Here is a 21,826-nt window from a genome sequence, read left to right as displayed (position 1 = left end):
TAGAACTCTGAAAATGTGCTGTATATATTTATTATAATGAGGGATCAATTGTAAAACGTGGGGAAAGTGCATCTTCATTAAGCTAAGCTCTGTTTTCCAGCTGGAGACATAGCAGCAAGTTTAGATAACAGAAATGAGGTCTGAGAAAACCAGTATAAAGTAGGATTACTTGACTTAATGCTTAGGTAGCCTACATCTACCAATTAGCTAGCTCCCACTTCATCTTGGCCATTTCTTCCCATTACTAGAAGCTCCCAGAGGAAGTAATTTTGCAAGAGAGAGCACCAGAAGGGAGAGTATCAGATAGCCAACTCCAGCAAGTGTACATAATTTATCAGGATCCTAGAAGACAGCATCACAGAAAAAAACTTTGAAGCTTTCATACAAAAAGTCCAGTCACAGGGGAGGAGAATTCCATTGATTGGCACTACAAGCATTCCCGACTGCTGTGACCTGACCGATCATCTGCAGCCAAGATCAGCTCTGTTTTTCTGTGTGAGAAATACATTCCCTGCCACCCCAAAAACTTTCTTTCCCCTGCAAACAAAGCCACAGACGACGTGTGTTGGCAGGAGAGAACTGGGTACCGCTGCACAGGTACTTTTGAAGACACTGGCAAAACTAATCCCCTGGCTCAGCATACAGGAATGAGTGTGGCGCTACACATACCAGCACCAAAGGTACGAGAGCACAGTTTTCATAACTTCTAATCAGTGAAAAACTCTTAGGATATTTTTGACAAACGAGGATGTGAAGCACAGGCTGCCAGCTAAGTCCTGCTTGGGAGAATTGCCTGGGGCTACACACTCAAGTTTTACCTGTGATTTCGTATGCATCATTACACCTTGTCTTGCAATGGCTAGGTACACTGCTCCCTTACACTGGGAAATAGCTGCTATGTTATGACTCTCCAGCAGTTGTTTCAGTGGGAAAGGTGGAAAATGTGTGAGAAAAAAAGGAAAGTCACCTGGCTGAGAAAAGTAAGAGAAAGTTTTGCTTTAAAAAAGCTCAACATGTGAAGATTCTTTAACACATAAGTGATATAGATAAAGATACTGTCAAACCGGTAGCGCATTGTGTTACCCATTCTTCATTGCTTGGTTATTATCTCAACTCTCATACCTGACCTTCGGATAAAGAAAGGAAACACACTGCGTAAGTGGTATGTGTTGGTAGGACTGCAGAAAGCAGACCTAGATGAGTTACAATTAAGTAGGAAAGATTATTTCTCATTCTTTATTATTTTTGAGATTTAAAAACTTGATTTTTAAATTCCTCTCTGGAAACTAAATAGGCCTTCAAGCAGGACCACTGAACAGCTAAAAGGTGTTTTTATTTGTGTGCTTTTAATAGCACAAATAAAGAATCTCTGGCAAGCCATGACAGGGTGACAAATAGGCAGCCCTTGCGATTATTATTAGCCCATCTGTGAATATCCACAGTGGAGTGCTCTGAGGCAAAAAAGCGTGAAACAGAAGAGAAAGAAAGTACCCTGCCATAATTTAAATTCATAAACACAGAAAATATGAACGCGTTTCATTGTAGTGTGTAGCCTTTAGTGCCAGGCACCTTGGCTCATAATAATTTAAACAGCCAACAATATAAGATTTATGGAAATAATTTAGCATCTCTTAAACAAAAAGTCTGGCTTACTCATCTCATATGTATGTAGAACTAACACTTGCAAAAACAAAGCAGATAACAAAAGCCACTGGTATATTTACCAGAGTCTTAAAATTATATTACTCGCTTAACTTAGGTCCCAGCTACACTGACTTGCCAATGTTAGTATGAATATTTTATAGGTATACACCAGCATGCATGTAGATGGTATTTTTCCAGGCCCAATTAGCATTAACACATGCAAAGACAAACAGAGATACGAAGAGAATCTGCAATGACCCATGTGTTGCCACAAACCCAGGAACATGACAGGCCAGCAAATGAGTGGACAGTAAAGGAGGCGGCTGTACAGGTGCTAAAGCTGATGCACAGGAAGGGGGAAGCTCATGAGGGAACTTGCATCTGGAGGATCTTCGAGAGGGAAAGAACTTGGCTTAGCTGCTGAGGCAGACCAGAGTTAGCTCCTGGTTCTGGGTGGGTTGGTTTGTTTGTTTTCAATGGGAAGAGAAAAAAAAAAAATTAAAGAATCTTCAGGCTATGCTGCTCAGGAAAACAGATGACTTCCAAAATCTCAGATGCATACACCTGCCCGACATGAAATAACTCCTGCCCTCACCTGGAAGCAAGCCTTGTCATAAATTCATTGACATAGCTTCAGATCTAATCTGTGCTCCTGTGTAGCAACCGTCCTTACATTTCAGCCTGTTGCCCCTTTATTATGCATCATCCCTTCTGTTTAGAACAGATCTGCCAGAAAAGGCATCCAGACTTGACCTGAAGGTGTTGACAGGGGAAGGACCTGCTGTTACATTTTGTTTCAACACTACCCTGCCCCCTTTCCCCTTGATAGAAATCTGTGCTCCAAGTTGAGATCTGTCACTTTGCACACACAGGTCCTTTTCCTACCCTGCTCTGTTGGATTAACATCCATAGCTATTGCCAGAAGGAGAAAAACGGGACACGAAGTCTCCCAAAGTGACCCCTTGATCTTTTCCTGATCACCTCAAGGGACCAAGCACTTCAATTCCCTCATGCTAAAGCATTTCCTTTGGCTATTAAACAACATGCAGGCTTTTCTTCATTACAGTCCAGAGCAGGTGAAGGGAATGGATGACTAGATATGACCTTCAGGTGAGAGCATTCAACCAGGAAATGGGTTACTGAGGTTCTGCTTCAAAGAATATTCAATAGCTACACACCGAGCAAAATAGCTTCTGGAGTAGAAATTGAGCGGAAGAGTGCTTGGCCAGCTGAGATTATCACAAAAAAGGGCTTAGAGGTCACCTGGACTTCTAAAGTCCAGTATTTTCATCTGCTGCCTCCCCAGTAAAAATGGTTTGTTCATTTTTGCATAAGCACAAGCTTTTATTTACGTTCTGCATCTGCTTTCAGTCCTTTCACTCTTCTACCTCTCTGGAACTTCATTCTTGACCCGCCTGTGTGTGCATAAAAAGCTTGTGTCTGTCAATCGTTTGGAACCCCACTATATTGTATGAGCTGAGGCCACACTCTTCAATAATGCATGAAGCTGCAGTACTCGCTACTGTGTTCAGAAATGCAAAAAGGATGTCTTTTAAATGGCTTGTGATGTGCCAGCAACAAATGAAAAGCAAGTTCAGTAAATATCAGCCTATCTCACCGCAGAAATTCACCTCTCTGTAAGGATTCAGATGCAAGTAAAAAGTCACATCAAAGTCCCACTGCTGTAAATTTAGGTTAGGTACTACGCTCTGAATTTCATGGAGGATTTTTTTAACAAAGCCTAATGTCCTTACACATACTACAATAGCTTTTACCCAAAATTCACTTAATCAAATTCAAGGGTCTGGCTAGACAGATGTATTACGGCAAGATAAACTACACATGGATTTACAATGCATTAGCCACTCCATAACTGAGCACGTCTGCACTCTTACCCAGCAGTACAGGAGGAAATAGCCTACTCATTCTGAGGATGCCCTGTACATAGGACACATACGATTTGTCACATTGCTGTATTAAGACCATGTCAAATACAGGCAGAGCAAGCTCCAGGATGTCCAAGTCCATCCACACCGATATGCTCTTAAACATCACTTTCAGATGCAGGATGCAGGGTTTAATGCACATGATTATGCCTCTCTAAAAGATGGTCAGAGGAACGTGAAGAACCTGCTACTTCTCCATGGCAGTATGAGACCCGCAGCTAACATAAAGGCCTGGCTCTTCGGTCCTGTTGTCCCTGCTTCAAGCCTCCTGGATGATGAACACTATCTCATACAAATGCCAACGTGGTACATTATAAACAAAAGATCACTCCTAATAAAATGTACAGTGATAGCATAATCTTTGTAACAGAAAAAAAAAAAAAAAAAAAAACCAAAAAAACCAGACAGGCTGGGAAACGTTTAGCTAAGCTAAACTGCCTTTTCTGATGGGGGAAATTTCCTGGGAATTTTGTTCAGGACTAACAAAACAAATTAACAACAAAAGTTGTGGGGGCCTTGGTTTTCTTAGGGTGGGGTATCAGTCCCATACGGCTGACACCGAGTCTTAAAACAGGGATTAGAACTCTAAGTTCAGGCCAGTTTTTCACACAAAGCATTTAGTTTTCCTGTGAAGAGGACCAATTTGCAAGCAAAATCAGCTGTCCAAGATTTTTGTAATTCCAAAGTTGGTATTTTTGTAATTATTGAATAGATAACTGGGGGAGACGGACGATGGGGGGGGAGGGGGGGGAGGAAGGGGCGGGGACGACACACAGGACCAACCCAAAACTCTTCCATGCCTTTTCTCCAGATAGCAGAGATCCTCCAAACAACAAGAATTTATGTGGATTTCAGCAATTTCACTGGTTTTGTGTAGCCCTCTACGCACACCCAACCTCAGCTGCCCTTCTAAAAGGTATTTCCACAGAAGCCTGAAGTATAGAAAATCAAGTGCTACCTTGAACTGTCATGTTTCCTTGAATTAAGGTCCCCGACAAACACTGAGACTTATGGTAAGAAATTGCTGGCTGTCCTGTTGCTAAATGAGTTCAGTTCATATCCATCATAATAAAAGTAATTTGATCTAATGCAGCATTAATGCAGACACAAAAGGTACAGGAGAATCTATTGCCATTACGTGATTCATTGATTTACCATTAAGGTGTTAGCATTTTAATTTATTTAAATTATTTGTCGCATGTTAAATGAGCAAAATAAATATGCACGTTGTGTTTTGCTCAGCTCCTACTGTTCCCAGAAGCAGTGTCAGCAATATGCCCTGCTCACATTTGGCTCATCACAGAGACCTCGCTGGAGTAAAAAGTCAAATGCAGCGTTCAAAGTCAAGGACTGGAAAGTCAGACAACTCAATCCACACTGAAGTCTTTACAAATGCTCTGAGGCTTAGCTGTGCCGAGCATCTAACAATAGGAAACCACAGAAACGCTCCAAAAAATAGGACCCCGAAGGTGAAATCTCCTTTTCAATGTCACAGCTTTGCAAAGTACTGCATCCTCATCCCACACGGGATCATAAGACATGGCCCCTTTTCTTTAGCAAACTTATGTCTGGCTGCGTTACAATGCTCATTGCTTAACAGAGCTCACCTTGCTACTGCTCGAGTCTAGCTGATGCATCCAGAGCATTAAGCTTGCTGTTTACCTTACCTTGCTATCTGCCTCATTTTCATATATAAAAGTCCAGTTATCTATTCAATCAATTGCAAATTTTGCAATTATTTTACAATTTCTCCAGATTTCTGATACAATAATGTTAGGTAACAAGAAGTTTCCGGGAAATCCTGTGTAGAAACATTCCCTTTGTACAATAACTTGTTATCTCAAAGTGCTTAATTTACTTAAGACGGACTATATTGCTTTATGTAGTGCTTTATCAAACCTGTCATATTGGATAATGTAAAATGCCTCAAACCCATCTTAAGCCGTGCTAGGTCAATACAGTAACTTCGTGACATTATAGAATCTATGACTAAAGCTTATACTGAGTCAATTTAAGAGCAATGCTATTTGAATCTGTTCAATCTTTATTTTTGTAGTTTGTCAAGGAAATAAAAATAAAAAAAGGATAGATGGGCAAAGGGGAAAAAACCAAATCTATTTGGGGTCAACTAATGGGTATACCATGAAAAAGAGCGCCCCAGTAAGTATGATCTCTCCGTGCAATTTCTCACCTGCTGGTGATGGCTCAGACGTGGTGTGAAGACGGGCTGCAGCCCCCACTCTACCTGGCTCGCAGCGGGGCTGGGAAGGCTCAGGGGCATGTCCCAACGCAGCTGCTGGGGCAGCTTTACTTTTGCTCTCCATCTCAATCAATACACAATTATTTTAGGTTAAATTCAACTGCTTTTGGAGGGAGGGAGGGAAAGAATGCTGAAACGTGCCCTGCAGCTTGGCAGGAAGGGAGTCTCAGAGGCAAAAGTGCTGTCCTGAATTGAGCAAAGATCTGAACACAGGTCTACTACAGATCAATCTCTCTGATAGCAGGGAGAAGTAAGGCTCCTTGGTTCCTCTATCTCGTGCATCTAAACAGCAAGATGCAAGGGGTCATCATTTTTAACTTCTCTTTCATTTTTCATTTTGATTAAACTGTTTACTAACATTACACCCACACCCCCATCGTGCCAACGCTTTTTGTAGCTGAGATCCTGTTTCTTGCCTCAGCAGCTATTACCTTCAATCAAAACGAAGCAGAGCACATGCGCTCCTGCAGCAGTGGCCTAACTCAGGCCAGATTCCTGATTTCTTCGCAGGATCTAGTCTCCCCAGCAGCAAGCCAGCATGCAATGCCATGCTGCATTTGGTCCAGCCACAATTTTGTCCTTTTTTCCTTAAGAACACCTCATTCCTTCCCCTTCTCTTTTCCCCATCTTCCTTGTTCACTTTCGTCACCTTGTACTGATGCAAATGTGCGCAGGGCTGCAGCTGAACTGGATCATACCCAAAGAACAGCACACTATGTTAAGTAGCTTAAGGATTATTTCTTTTTAAATCCTGCTCACTTCATTGATTTTTCTTCCAGTTAAGACCCTCAAATAAGCACGCTGGTACAGCTGTGGGGAGGGCCAGAAGGACACAGGCTGGAATGAGTGGACATGGTGAAAAGTCAAACTGTCTTTGCCACTGGTGACACCACAGAGTCAAACCTTTACCCCTGGTAGGGTTTTCAGAAGATAAGAAGGGGCTTTTTAATGACACCTGACTGATTCAGGGCTTTCATTTTCTACACTCACCAAATTGCATATCTGCACTTTGCACAAAAATTTGAGCAATGGTACCAGCAGGGGTAAAGGAAACAGAAAGATTGAAGAAAGAAAAAAAAAAAGAAGATTGACAAGGCAGATTTGCACTTGTGAATGAACCTTCAGAAAAAACTGGCAATTTTTATAATGATGAATGCTTAGTCTCCTCAGTTCTTTCTTAATAGGATCACAAAACAAATTTACCATGATCTATTACAAAATGATCAGGCAAAGCTTCAAAAAAGCCACACAACCAAGGCCAATTTCAACATTGCTTTAGCAGGCAATTTCACCTGGAGATGAAAAATTCCTGGAACAGCTAAACCAATATTATGCAAAAAGTATGTTGTATTTACCAAGAGCCAATTTTGAGTCTATCACCATAGCATCTAAGCAAACAAGATCATAGCCTTGCAATTATAATAAGGATGAATTGATTCTGTCTCCCTTCTGCAAGCCCTGGATTTTACAGTGGCCTTCAACAAAATAACATGTTAATTCAATGCTGTTTTCATTTTAACTATACAGAGTCCTTTTTTCTTTGCTGTAAGAATGAAGTATTAGGACTTATACTTTGCCTGTGCATTGATACAACACTAGGTAAAGGACTATGTAATAAATCATTATTTTCTGTCCCTGTAGCCATGTGAAGTTCAGTTTTTCAACAGTTTGGTCAGGATGTATCAAAAAAAAGGAGTAAGACTATCTATTGTTAACAGTAATATTACAAAGCATTGTAGAAGGAAAAATTATTCTCCTACTGTCAAAGGCGGCGCAGGTTGTGATATTGGCGGAGGTCCTAGAGAGATGTGACTTTCATGAAATGACAGCCCCACCCTGCCTGGTAGGTGTATTCAGGCCCATGGAACTACTTGATTGAATTACATTTTACAGGACACACAGTCCTGGGCCATTTAGTTGTATTAGGATTTTTCTATCACAATCAAGAAGGCAGTATCTGGCACCTGTGGAGGAGCAGCTACACACAGGCTGCTGAAAGCAGTGGTGATCATAGAATTGCTTAGGCTGGAAAAGACCTTTGAGATCATCAAGTCCAACCACTAACCCAGGACTGCCAAGTCCACCACTAAACCATGTCCTTAAGCACCACCTAATATCCAACCTAAACCTCCCCTGGCACAGCTTGAGGCCATTTCCTCTTGTTCTATCGCTTGTTATCTGGGAGAGGAGACCAACCTCCCCTGCCTATAGCCCCCGTCAGGCAGTTGTAGAGAGCGGTAAGTCCCTGAGCCTCCTCTTCTCCTGATAACCCCAGCTCCCTCAGCCGCTCCTCATCAGACTTGTTCTCTAGACCCTTCACCAGCTCCGTTGCCCGTCTCTGGACACGCTCCAGCACCTCTGAATCCCTCTTGCAGCGAGGGGCCCAAAACTAAGCGTAGTGTCCGAGGTGCGACCTCACCAGTGCTGAGTAGAAGGAGATCAATCACTTCCTCGTCCTGCTGGCCACACTGTTTGGATACAAGCCAGGATGCTATTGGCCTTTTTGGCCACCTGGGCACACTGCTGGCTCATGTTCAGCATCAGCCAGCACCCCCCAGGTCCTTTTCCATCAGGCAGCTTTCCAGCCAGCCCTCCCCAAGCCCATAGCGTTGCATGGGGTTGTTGTGACCCAAGTGCAGGACCTGGCACTTCTTGTTGAACCTCATGCAGTTGGCCTCAGCTTATCAGTCCAGCCTGTCCAGATCCCTCTGCAGAGCCTCCTGCCCTCCGGCAGAACAACACTCCCCTGCAACTTCACGTCGTTTGCAAACTTACTGATGACTCCATGTATGAATGGGCTGCGGTGGAATCCTGCTACAGCTGCCACTCAAGAGTGAAATCTTGAGCCATCCATTTTCCTTGACCTTCCTGTGTGTGCTTTCCTATTTTGGATTCTACCGTTCATATTTATTCAGCGTTTTGGATTGCTTTACTTCCATCCTCCCTATGCAGTTACTTGGAGGAAGTTATCAGGCTCCCATCAAACTGCAAATAAAGTCAGGATATTGGATCACAGTCTTCATAATCCATCAGACATTGCAATTGAGGGGAAGCTCTGTAGGACCTGCTCGGAAGATGAGGCAGAATCTGAACACTAATAAAAACGTTTCCTAGAGGAGCCAGTTGGATTTGGAGGCATATAACGCACAACGCTGCTCACAACTGTTTTAAGCAGCTGTGCCTGCCGTCCAGAGCCAGAGAACAGCTGCAGCAGCCACTACTCACGGTTAAAACAACCCTTGCGCCGTGCTTAGGTGTGCACCGTGCTCGTGCTGTGCAGGTGCACACTGAGAACACAGCACCAGGTCCACTGCAGGCCACTGAGTAAATCTAACGCCTCACTTGTCTTATGTAGTTTTCTTGACAAATTACATCTTTATTAATCTAAAGCAGAAATTAAGCAAGACTGATCTCTCTGGAAATAAACATCAATGGAAGTAAAGGAAACATGCAAGAAATAGCACTACAAGCCTTTCCTCCTCCATAAATCCTCTCCATTCTCCTATTTAGCTCCCACAGTACTATGAATTAGTAAGTCTCAGCATGAGATAAACAGCAAGTCATTGTCGCCATTGCATGTGGAAGGAAAAACTGAGGTCCAGTTGGTAAGAAGGCTCAGATCAGTAGCAGGCAAGAGACTAAATGGAAAACTCTTGTGAGAGTAACGCATTCTCCTTAGAATTCATGGGATGACATCCTGTCAGCATGACTTAGTCTTGGCCATCTCAGGTTGGCTATTAAAGGAAATGTCTTAAGAGAACAACCACCAGAACGGGCCTATATCCTCCTCTTATCTGTAACAGCAGGTCAGAGATGTATATGAGTACTTCTCAAATGGGAACAAAATGGTCCAGACAGGGTTATTCCAGAAGTTCTGAACCAGAAAGTCGTAATTCTTATTCCAGCCACTACTTAAGACAGTGAGGCCATCAAATACACTCAAGGAGGGAGCTAAAGCACTGTATCGGCAGACCCAAATGTCAGTCGACACGAGGATAACAGCAACGCCTGTAAAATGCAGGGGAGTAGGACTGGCTCACCCGCAGAAGATGCAGTAATAAAGCCAGAGAAGTCATGTATTTCTCTGAATTACAGTCAGAAAGCCCAGCAGATAATCTGTAATATTGTCAGTTCACAGAAAGATAGAATTTTTGGCCAAGTAATTCTGTTTGCTCATCACTTCCATGAGCTCATTGTTCATGCAAACCTCTCAGTTACTTTAAAAAATGAAAGCAAGCACAGGAGTGAGCTACTCAGATCCTGGATAGAGGAAAATATTCAAGTGGTTTAGAAGTGAGCAGAGACTAGAATTTTAAAGAGGCTGATTATTGCTTCAGCAAGTTTCACGGAAGTGAAAATACATCACAAATGGGACAGATCAGCCTTTTTGAAGAAAATGGATATTGCTTTTAAAAAGCAAAGACCTCTTGCAGGCAGGCAGCATTTGTCCAAGATGCAAGACGTCTATCTGCAGGCATGTAGATCCCCTACAAGACATGTTTGCAGATTCTGCAGTCACGCTGATGAGAATAATTCAAGGCTTAAGAAGGGCAGAAGTGACTTTCTGGAAAAGGGACATGGGGGATGTAGGCTGAGATGTTGCAGGAGAAGCAAATCTCAGAGCCTCCCTGCTGATTTCCTGGGTGGTCAGAAACAAAGCTTGGTGGGATGTTACAAAATGCCCACTGTTTTAAAAGAGCTGTTTTGGAAAGCATTCGCTTACATCTACAAAAAAAGTTGGTGTCTGCAGAGCCAGTATCTAAAGGGTATAATCTCCAAGGGTAGCTTACATACAGACACAAAAAAGAAAAAAAAAAGAGAGAGGTACTTGCATGAGTGAGTAGATCCCTCTTCAAGGCCAACCTTCAGGCACAAGCTGACCAGCTGAGGTCCTTTTAGGTGATCAGCCCTACGCTAACAGGGCCAGCCCTTGTTTCTTACCAGGCAAAGGGGCTGAGCACTGTCTTTGCTGCCTCCCACTTCCTAAAAATTTTAGAAAGAGTGTAGGAAATGTCCTGCCTATTCCCATCTTCAGAGCAGAAGAACAATACAGATCTCTCTTTTTCCAAAAACAGTTTCTAGCATTGATCCTTCCAAATCTTGCTTTGAAATGGAACATAAACCATCAAATATTTAAAAAAAACCATAAATTCCTTCTTCTCCAGTGACACAGGAAGAGCCACACAGAAGAAAAGATATTGAAATTTCACCTTTTTAGCATTTTATGTATCAGTCCTTCCAATGCAAAGGAACAAAGCAATCAAGTATTTTCTGCAGTACTTGTAAACTCAGCATCTAACCAAGGCACCAGTGCACAAACCAGGACTGACAAGGAAAACAAAAAAGCAAAACTCACTTGTCTTATTTCACTGGGGAAATAAATGATGAAGTAATAAACAAAATAGATGGTTAAAAGTAATTATACTTACATAGCACAATGCTTTAAGGCACCTTTTTTTTCCCCTCTGAAAAACGGAAACTAGATTTTCAAAACACTTGTACAACTGGTAATTTGCAATGTTGTTCTAGTGAATCTGCAAGACCGCTTTTTTCATAAATATATTATTTTTATCCTGAGAGTATTTCATCAACAATGCAAATAAAGTAGGCAGGCAAAGAAATGAATAGCAGGCGAGAAAGGAGGTGGGGGGGTGGAGAGAAGGGCAGAGAGGGAAAGGGAAAGAAGAGGGGAAAGCAGAGGAAAGAAGGGGGACAGAAAGAGGGCTAAGCCAGCTAGCTAGCTTCAGTAAAGTCAAATAATCCCAAGTAGTAAGCAGTAACAGCAAGTGTATATGGGGATCAGGATGCATAATATATGTTTGGAACAGAAATAGAAAGAACAAAATAGATCATATTTCAAGGAAAGCGAGAATTGGAGAATGAGGAGAGAAGAGCCGGGAAGTAATATAGTATTTTTTTCCCATTACTATAGGACCAAATCTAGAGGCTGTACATCAGTGAAGGCGGCAGTTAGAATATTACAGAATGGATATAAAATCTGTGAAATATATGCAGCATTATTCAAAATGTATTTTCAAGCAGAATAGTAACTGCATATCTCCTGGCTCTGGCTATAACATGAGGCTGTAGACAAAGCATGCTGGGGAAATAACCGAAAGGAAGGAAATGGAGAAATGCCCAGCATGTTTCAAGGACTAACAGGAATGTCATCAGCAAACAAGGATAATAAAGCCTAACAGATGATGCCACAGTAAGGCTATTTGCGACCACTGCCACATCCTAGAAGTGCCCAAATATGACGCAGTCTCGTGGCTTTCCAAATTTTCCAGATCTGTTCCATATAACGACTCTAGCTTCCTCCTCTGTCTCCTTTCCTCCACATTGCCCTCTCTTCACCTTCCCTCAGAACTGGTTTTATTAAAACAAGGAAACCAATCAACTACATTGAGAACAGAGCAAGGCTTGGCCTGAACAGTCTCCTCAGCTTCAGGTTCTCCCGGAGCTCCTGCCTCCCCTCAGGACTTTATCGAGCGGAGCACTGCGCCCTGCCTCCCTCAAACGCGCCGTCTCCCCAGAGTGGCATTAGCAAGTCACCTTCAGGACTCATTTAGCACTTTCTTGCAGGACCAACCCCAGTTAATAAAGCTGGTCCACAAAACCATGGAGAGTTATCCCTGAGGCTACAGGAGAGAACACCTCGCATGTCTTATTTTCTTCCTCATCTAAGGAATACAGTGCAGCCAACTTCTCCCTTGCTGATCAGTGCTTTGCTTTGCGAGTAGCTGTACTGAGATTAGTGTGCAATGTATTAATTTATCACCCTTACAAGAGCTGCCATCAGGCCCTGCAGGTAGCCTTTCAGCAAGCAACCTTGTAAGCACAAACTCCCCAAGAGGAAACCCTCCATCGGCCAAACACCAGTGATGTGTCAGGGTATGAGCCCTACCTTTACCTTCTTCCAGCTGCTAGGTTTTGCCAGAAGGGCTCATATCATCTGCATAGCACTGTGTCCTCCTGCCAGCTCACCCCAAAAACAGCTAAGAAATCATTTAAAAGGAAATGCTATGGAACCATTCAGAGACAAAGAGGGATTTGATACTAAGATGCAATGCTCAAGAAACCAGAGTTTCAACAGGAAAATGATAACCTCACTGTGAAATCGAACAGCTTTACCTTCACACTGAAAAAGTGCAGTGAATATACAACCAGAAGGAAAACGTTCATTCGAGAATAGTGTTCGGGGCTTTTTTAACTTCAGATGCACCTGCTAAAGCCACATAAATTGCATTTCTGACCTAACAAAACTGTGCTTGTGGAGATGGTACCATTTCCCCAGACACTTTTCTTCACAAATTTCAAACCTACAGCTGTTTGATTCTCAGATATACCGCTGTTTCCTCCTCCCAAACCCACGGACAAACCCTGGGCACTTTGCAATCATGGGTCATCAGTAACAGGAGGAATTGGTACCTTGGGCAACATCGATCAAGAGTCATCACAGCGCTCCCCAAGTGACAACCACAGCTCGCTGGTAGTACAACCAAGGCAACCACCTCCAAATTACAACTTTTGCCTGGCATCTATGTGCAAGTGCCTGGTATTACCCTCTGTACTCATTCACACGGTATACGGGGAAAATGGATATAAACCAGCTTCTGGAGGGACAGGCAGGCACCTCCAGCCCTGGCACCAAACCACGCAGAGGAAAGCAAACCAACCGTGACCAACCTGAGCAAACGTAGAGTTGGCCAACAGATTAGTAAAGAGGGGAGAAGTTACGACAAAGATCAGTGAGATGCGATGTGCGGGGAAAACTGCAGCAATATTTACCAGCAGAGCTTCATTCTTGGTGACTTTTGATAAATCACATTAAGTTGTGTAAATAGCCATTATGTTGGCCATGTATTTACTTAAAGCCCAGAGATTCAAGGTGGGACAGCTACCGTGGGTATTAGTTACGCAGTCGTTATTCCACTGTGCTGGGAGCACACAATCACGTTTCTCACAAAGAAAAGAGATGACCTGGGGGAAAGGTCACATGCAGTGTCTGTTCTGAGTGAAGAGCTGCTGAACTCCATGCTTCATCATGCTGCTGATGCAAAACAAAAATAATGAGCTGAAGAAATGTCTGGTTATTCATTGCCTTTTGCCATTTATACACATGGTGTACAAGCAACTCTGCGAGGACTGTTCCTACGCATCTGGCACAGCTACACATATAAAGAAAGAAGCCAACGACTTCACAATTTTATCCCAGCCTGGCATTAACGAACAACCTTAATGAGCTTTGGGTAAATATTTCAGCGCTCCAGCATTCATTAGTCAACTTCCAGTCACCATGTGTGGAGTCCGCAGTCACCACAACAGCTGCAGGCTAATGCAGATATATACTGCGCCGGCTTTAAAGTAACACTTAATATCCAACCACCGCAGGCTGCAAAAAGCCCACCTGAAGGGCAAGGCGCATAGCCCAGCTCTGAGCTCCACGATGCCATGGGTAAGCTAGCTGAAAGCTGTCTTCTGTAGTCCTGAAGCGTACCACAGTACGATCTCTTAACACCAGCAAAATTTGACAGCAGATCCGTATCCTTGTTGTGGTCTCTTCTTGTGAATATGCTGCTGGGTCTACTAATATGGGGACTTCCCAAAGCAGCAACGGGAGGCGAATACTCTGACAACTGGAAGAAGTTTAAGATTTGAAATCACAAGCATTTGCAGTGGAAGTCTGTACCATCACCCCTGAAAGCTGAAATACAGCAAGTGACAGGGATATGACAGTGCTTTCATTCAATCTGCGAGAGTTTCAAATTACGACTGTCAACTACGTTCACTGAACAGCTTATGCGTAAACATAAGCTGGATGCATTGGCATAATAAATGGTCAATCAATAACAGTGAAAGAACAGATTAATAAAAGTTGCTTCTGTCAGAGGACAAATTGAGGACACGAGAAAAGATTAAATTCTATGAATACAATTGCTTCCTGTGAATAGTAACATTCAGCTCTTGTTCTGATTAGATGGAATTGGTTCAGATGAGCATCAAAAACTTCTGAATGCTTTTCTAAAACTGCTGAGGCTTGTCAAAAATGCACTGCACCAATGCCAGAAAAAGACAACAAAGCAAAATACCAAAAACTCTCAAACCAATGCTGAAAGAATCCATGGGATTTTGCAGCCGTCCTTATCTGCCCCATTTGTGCCTTCCAAGTTTTCTTATCTGCTCAGTAAATTTGTATGACAGGGTACCTTCAAACTCTGAATAGGTTTGTACGAGTAAGCTGTGCGCTGCTTTGCCTCATGTGACTCTAAGAAAAATAGCCAGTCAGTCAAGCCCAGGTTCTAAACTCTTTACTGTGGGCAGAGATTATGATATATGGGATGGAAAAAAACCACAACTTGATTTTTCTAAAAGCAGCATAAGCTAGCCACATTGGCAGTTAGAAAAAATCATGTTCTGACTTGTAGTGCTGAACAAAATTGATGGATTAGTCACTCGCTGAGAACTGATATAGAGTACCAAATTACTGTATTGGACATTCCTCTGAACACAATACATTATATTAAAATATATAAATGTCATCATTTAGAAAGTAGCTCTCTGGCAACAGTCTTAAAGAAACAAGACTCTTATGTGCCCAGCTGCACAGTATTTAGGCACATGCACACGTGTGAACAAAAACATCATCTGAGTCTTATCTGAAACATTTTCTTTATCCTGTCGCCCTAGCAAACCATGTACTCTTCATGAAAGCAAAAGAACACGTTAGTGGTTATCCTCCACCTGCTCAAAATGCAGAAAATCCTCAGGTAGAATTTGGAAAGCAATGGCAGAAGAGAGGTCTTTTGTCTTTAGACAGAGAAGTTGTACCCATGGACAGCTGGACATTAATAAGGGAATACTGCCTAAACAGTCAAGCTATCTCAAACGATAATCCGCTTCAACCAGGAGTTACAGAAATTATTAACTACTTGCCACCTTACTCTTTGTCGCTCTTGTCCACAGGGGACAAAACTGGGGTGCTGAGAAACAGTCACTAACAGGAGCACAATACCTAGGAATCGGTCAAAATGCCTCCTAACACTTCCAACCTCGGAATCGTTGCTGGTGGCCCAAATACTTAATCTCCCTCACTCCTGCCGTAAAGGAAGAAAATAATATTTCCTTCTTAGAGAGTGAAAACTTACTGAATTTACACCAAACAATAATACAAAACAGCATATTATATGCAGCACATGGATGCTACGCTGAAAACTTAATTTTTACACATCCTCTGAGGTTTGAGAGCTTCCATATCCAGGATTTGAAGGCAACGTTACACATTACATGCGGGAGTGCAGACCACTGCTGCAGGATTAAGGCCACAACGAGATAAGAAATAGCTCAGAAACAGTCAGGGATACTCTCTCCCACCCCTATCCAGCCCTGAGCCCATGAGTCTTTCCACATTTCTCATTGCATCTTCAAGAGCCAGGCAGAGGAAATGCATATACCCTACAGTGAGAAGAGTCATCAAACTTGAAGACTTACGTAGATTTAGTATTTACCACTTTAAAAAGTAAAAAAAAAAACAAACCAAAAAAAACCAACAAAAAAACCAACACACCACCAAATAATCTTTAAAGGATTTCAACATACTGTAGTTAAAAAGGTAGGTTTTACCAGCAATCCCAGTTTACAGGCAAAGGAGGCAAAGGGGTTAGGCAAATTGGTCCACGTATACCAGCCTGCAGACTTGGTGACAAGAGCCCTCACAGCATCTAGGACCATCGCGAATGACATTGTTCTCTCTTACTTTGCCTTCTTTCTTTAGTGTGGTCTACCTGCCCTCAAACCCAAGATTACTGCTACAGCCAGCTTCATGAATACGGCAGAAATTCGGTAGAACAAAGAAAAGCCACAAAGCTTTTAAAACGAAAATCAGAAGTGGCAAGGTGTAGGGTTGTGGCCCAGTCTTTCCATCATCGCTTCCTAGGACTACACCATTTTTGCAAGCTTCTGGACAGAAAAATGAAAGCATTCTGGTTTTTTTTCCTCTGAAAAAGCAAGGTTTTCATGGAGTCAGAATTTTCAGTACTATTTTGTTAATGAAAGTGAATTGCTTTTCTTCACTGAAACTTCCTATGAAAAAAAACAGAAAAGAATTTCCTGATACCGCTGAATTATGCCATTACATACTATAGAGGCTGTTTCAGTCTTGGACTGGAAAAGAAACACAGAATTTTGTTTCTGTCCAGCAACCTCTCTGCTTAAGAGTCTCCTAATATATTCATTACAGCCTGTTCCTATTTGTTCTCTGCCATAAGGCACATGTAATTGCAAGTAAGCAGCAAAGATTTATTTTTTTTAAAATATATCTATCAAGTAGTGGTGGCACCATACGACCAGAGATACAGCATCTATATTTAGTAAAAAGGTGGGCGATCCAGATATACAGACCTGTTAGCATGACCCTGGCAGAATTCAAGGCTGAACAGGTTCTGAAGCACAGAAGATTGTGGTGGGAATGGAAAAAGGGTTGAAAGGTGTCTTAGGTTTAGCAAAAGCTGACGGATCTAACACAGATATTTGCTAAGGTAATTGATTTTCTAAACAAGGGCAGTGCCTTAGATTCCACCTGCAAAGACAAAATATTTGAGACAGCGCCATGGAGGGAATCTGAGACTGGGAAAGCTGAAAGTTAGTGGAGAAGCCAAGAGAGAAACAAGGCAGTAGCTAAAAGCAAAGTAGCGATAACCAGCTGTCCTGCTAGGGGAACTCGCAATGACACATTTTCACACCATTCCTGCAAAAACTGCTGGATACGAATTCTGTAGCTGATTTCCAGCCTGAACTGAAACAACCATGTATTACAGAGCTGTAAGGAGTGTTGAGGAAGTTACCTGCACACAGAAACAGGGACTATTTCAGTGCTATTCACAATGACAGTAGCTCATCCTTCTGGGGAGAGGAGGAACATAAAGCCTTAAATGAAAAATTGGACGCCTGGATAGAAGTACCAGACTATGGAGAAAGTGCCTGTACTGTCATATATCTAGTGAGTAACAGTAATTATCAGCCAAAATGAGACTTAAGACACATCTGAGCCGTCGGTACTTATCTGCTCTGGTGCATTCCAGCAGGATGAGTTTGACTTGAATCCCATGCATGGCTTTTAGTGTGAAGAGAAAAAAGCAAAGGGACCAAAAACCAGATAGGAATACAGAGTGAAGAAGTAGAGGACTGCTGTCTTCAATATGTCTGGAGGTAAAGAGCAGGGGAAAACAGAGTCATCAAAGCCAAACGGCATTATTAGCATGTGAGCAAACAAATACAAAATGATGTTAAGAAAGTACACCTGGAAATGAAAACAAAGCTTCTGAACAGCAGAGGCATAAGGTTCAGCAAGAACATTTTTGCAGCAGTAATGGGAAGCAGGAAGAGAATCTCAGCTGCTTTTAAGGGGTTACTTAAATCTTAAATGGGATTACAACTGAGACTGTGGGGAAGCAAACATGATGACCCAGTACACCATTGCTCCCACGCTAGGTTTGTCTTAGTTCTGTGAACTAATGAATCCTCCCTGTTCTTTGTGCAGACCATCTCTTCTTTGTCATGAGACAAGAGGACTGTTAAGAGTCCTGCGTTAGCAATGCTACCTTTGGCCACTGCAATGGTTAATTGTAATACCATCACATCGGGCATGATCTTGGATGGTTCTAAAGCCCTTCAATTCACATGAAAATCAATAGCAGCTAGAGTAATTGATGTAAGGGACTTTACCAAGTCCTTTAACACGAGTACATCTTCCAGAGAAACCCCATGTACATAGCAAGCACCTGAAAACTATTCAGCTCTTAACAGCCACTCTGTCACTTCACAACTTTTCCTTATTTTTGGCCTTTTATAAAGCGTCTAGTTTCGCTGTAAATGTATTTGGACCCAACAGAACAGCACACACAAGCAACCAAACAGCAAACCAAGCACAAGGAAGACACTACGGTTCAATTGCTGTCATTCCTGCATCGTGTGAACAAGGTGGCAGTGTCTTCTGAGTTTTCTACGAGATTGTGAACAAGGAGGAAAGTTGGGGAAAATGCAGTCAAACATGTTATTCTCATCATTATGTGAGGTTAACCTTGGGCATGTATTGAAATCATCATAACACATCAACAATCAGATTTTTTTTTTTTATTACCCTGGCATAAATTGGAAGACTACTGTAAGGTGGCCCAGAGACTACCTCCACAGTAAGCAAAGGCTACGGAGAACTGCCCACACAGCCGGCCAGCCCATGGCTCTTAGCCGTGCTCAGCAGCTCGGTAGTCCATTGGCAAGAGAACCGTAAACCACAAAGCGCGTGCGCCTGCTGCCATAACGGCAACTCCTGTCTGCGTGAGAATCACAGCAGCAGCTGAAAACTGTGGTCACCCAAGATCTGTTCAGGGATCCAGTGAAGGAAGGAATTGTGCTAGAAAAGTTGCTGCAAGGAGGCTAATTCAGTGTTACGTATTAGAAAACAGCAAGCAGTGGGAAGGGAAAATACTCACATCTACCTGGGCCACAGCCCAATGGACAGGGTGGCGCAGGGACCAACAGTGCATCCAGGGAGGTCTAGGGCTGCTTACGTTCCTGCTGCCACCAGAAGCCCACCTGAGGCTCTCTGGCAAAGCATCGATCTGTGGATAGTAGGAGCCCTGGAGTGCCAGACAAACATTTTTTTGTGCTGTGGTTTCAAATTTGGCCAGAGAAAGCATGTGTTGTTCACTGGGGAAATACACTATTATCCTTGGGGACGAAGGTTCAATTCTCTGCCATAGGACTTGTTATCAATCTCCTGCTGATCCGATGGGCCTCTGGACTCTGCGAGTCTAGGCACCCACATGGTATGGGCTGACGTTTTCTAAACCTTATTTAAGATTTTGAAGATGGGAATACCAACCGCTAGTTCCCTACCTCCCCTGCACGGTTACTGCATGTTTGTGCAGTACCCAGATGTTACGATATTAATAACTTAAGACTGACAGAAATTGGTCAGCCTTTTTAACATGGCCTTGATAATTAGTAGATAACTGAAGAATCTACGCAAGGCCCACTTCATTTCTCTTGAAAAAGCAAGATGAAAAAGGTAAATTGAGATAATTGAAGCACACTAATCTTCCCTAATTATCCATATTTCTCTTCAGTACCTTCCATCCTCCCACAACCAAGTCCTGCTTGCTCAGGCAGTGATCACTGCAGGAAATAAACAAGATTTCAACCACACCGTCCCTGCCTGTATCCCCATCACAGCTGCAATGAAAAACAGGCTGACGAATGAGGAGAAAAAGAAGCAGAGGGTACCCATTAACCTCTTCAACAAAGAGCATCGAACACTAGGTTTTATTAGGGAGAGCAGGACAGCTTAATAGTTAGCACTCCTTGCTGCAAAATTTAATTAGATAGTGATCAACAGCCCTAGTATATTTATCCAACAAGGAGTAAATTACCCAGTGCTGCTCTGAGAGGCCTTAGACTTCCTGTTCATAGTTCCCTGAAAATATCACAACACTCAACAGGAGTCAAAAGTCAGCTTCAGAAAATTTGCAAAAAGAAATAAAGAAAAACCAGGAAACATCATTGTATTACAATTCTGGTCCCATTTTTCCCTCTGAGATGCCTACATCTTCCCCTCATTCTCAAAACAGACATGAAAGAGCTAAGAAAGTTTCAGGCAACAAAAGGCAACAAAAATGATCAGCCAAATGGCAGACCTGGAGAACTTAAAATAAGCCAGAATTCTTCAGCCTGGAAAAAAGGTGACTGAAGTGCTTTATAATAAGGAAATATGAAATAGTGACCGGCAGGGGAAAGATGGTAATTATTTTTCTTAAGTCAAAATCTAGGAATTCAGAGCAAAGTCATCTGACTACTTTTAAAACACAAGTGTTTCTCAAATGATACAGTTATTAAATTTGACACTCAGGTCCACAAAATGTCATGGAAGTAAAAGGGTTCCAAAAGCAATAAGAAAAATACTTGGAAGAAAGGGCCATTAAAAAGTATTAAACAAGATGATGCTGATGGAAACTTCCATCTAAGGAAGTTCCTCTGCTACAAACTGCTGGAAACTGGGTTATAATAATACCAAAGAATGCAACATTTTATACATGCTCTGTTCTTACACTTTAAAAAAAAAAAAAAAAAAAGAGAGGTATGACCACAGGCAGACATCATAGGTTCCTGGTCTGATCAACTATAATCATTCAATCTTTGAATCTTGTCAGCTTTTTGTGGAAGCCAGCAAGGATGATTATGCCCACTTATTGCACAAAATCAATATTATAAAGCTGTACCATCAGACTTCTGCCTCAGTCTCAGAATTGTGGTACAGCTACTACATAGAGGATGTCATTACAAGACTGCAAAGGGTAAGAGTCACCAAGTACAGATTGTTGTCCCAGCTGGTTGCCATTCAAAGTCTTTACCTTTTCTCATTTCTGTATTTGTATTACTCAGATATTCTGGTATTTTACTACAGCCGTGTACCTTGTCTCAGCAAGAACAACTGAAAAAGTCTTCAGTGTTACTTGCACAGTTAATAAGATCAGAAAGTGCAATGCGATTCAGCCAAATGACAGACTCCATTCACACACGATTAATTTTTGTTAAGTCACAGTACCTAGCTGTATCTAGAGATGTGTAACTGGTCTTCTAGTTGAGGTTAAATATTGAGGCAATGCTGAAAATAATAATAATGGGACGCAGGGTATTTTTAAGGCTTGTGGCTGAATTATCCCAGGGTGGAAAACAAAACATGACAAGCCACCGAAGTGTGCTAGCTTATCTATCAGTTCATCCAGATGATAAGACTACACAATCTTTGCTGCTTGCTTTCATTTGTGCTTGTATGTCATGGTTTTAGCATTCATAAGATCACTCAGGCTTACAGAAGCCTCATGCAATATTAAAGTGTTTATGCAACCCCTTTCTGTGCTTTAAGCAGCAACAACAAGTTCTGAGTGTGCAGAGAACAAGAAAAAAAAATAGGTTCCAC

General features: G+C 42.3%; 1 protein-coding gene across 1 annotated transcript in view; it reads right to left on the bottom strand.

The window, feature by feature from the left end:
* ALK (ALK receptor tyrosine kinase) overlaps positions 1-21,826 on the bottom strand; it is a 281,164-nt gene that overhangs the window by 258,531 nt on the left and 807 nt on the right. The window lies entirely within an intron of this gene.

This window comes from Falco peregrinus, chromosome 11 (assembly GCF_023634155.1).
Source record: "Falco peregrinus isolate bFalPer1 chromosome 11, bFalPer1.pri, whole genome shotgun sequence".
Classification (NCBI taxonomy): domain Eukaryota; kingdom Metazoa; phylum Chordata; class Aves; order Falconiformes; family Falconidae; genus Falco; species Falco peregrinus.
The sequence above is the reverse complement of the archived record's forward strand: the minus strand, read 5'-3'. Positions and strand labels throughout refer to the sequence as shown.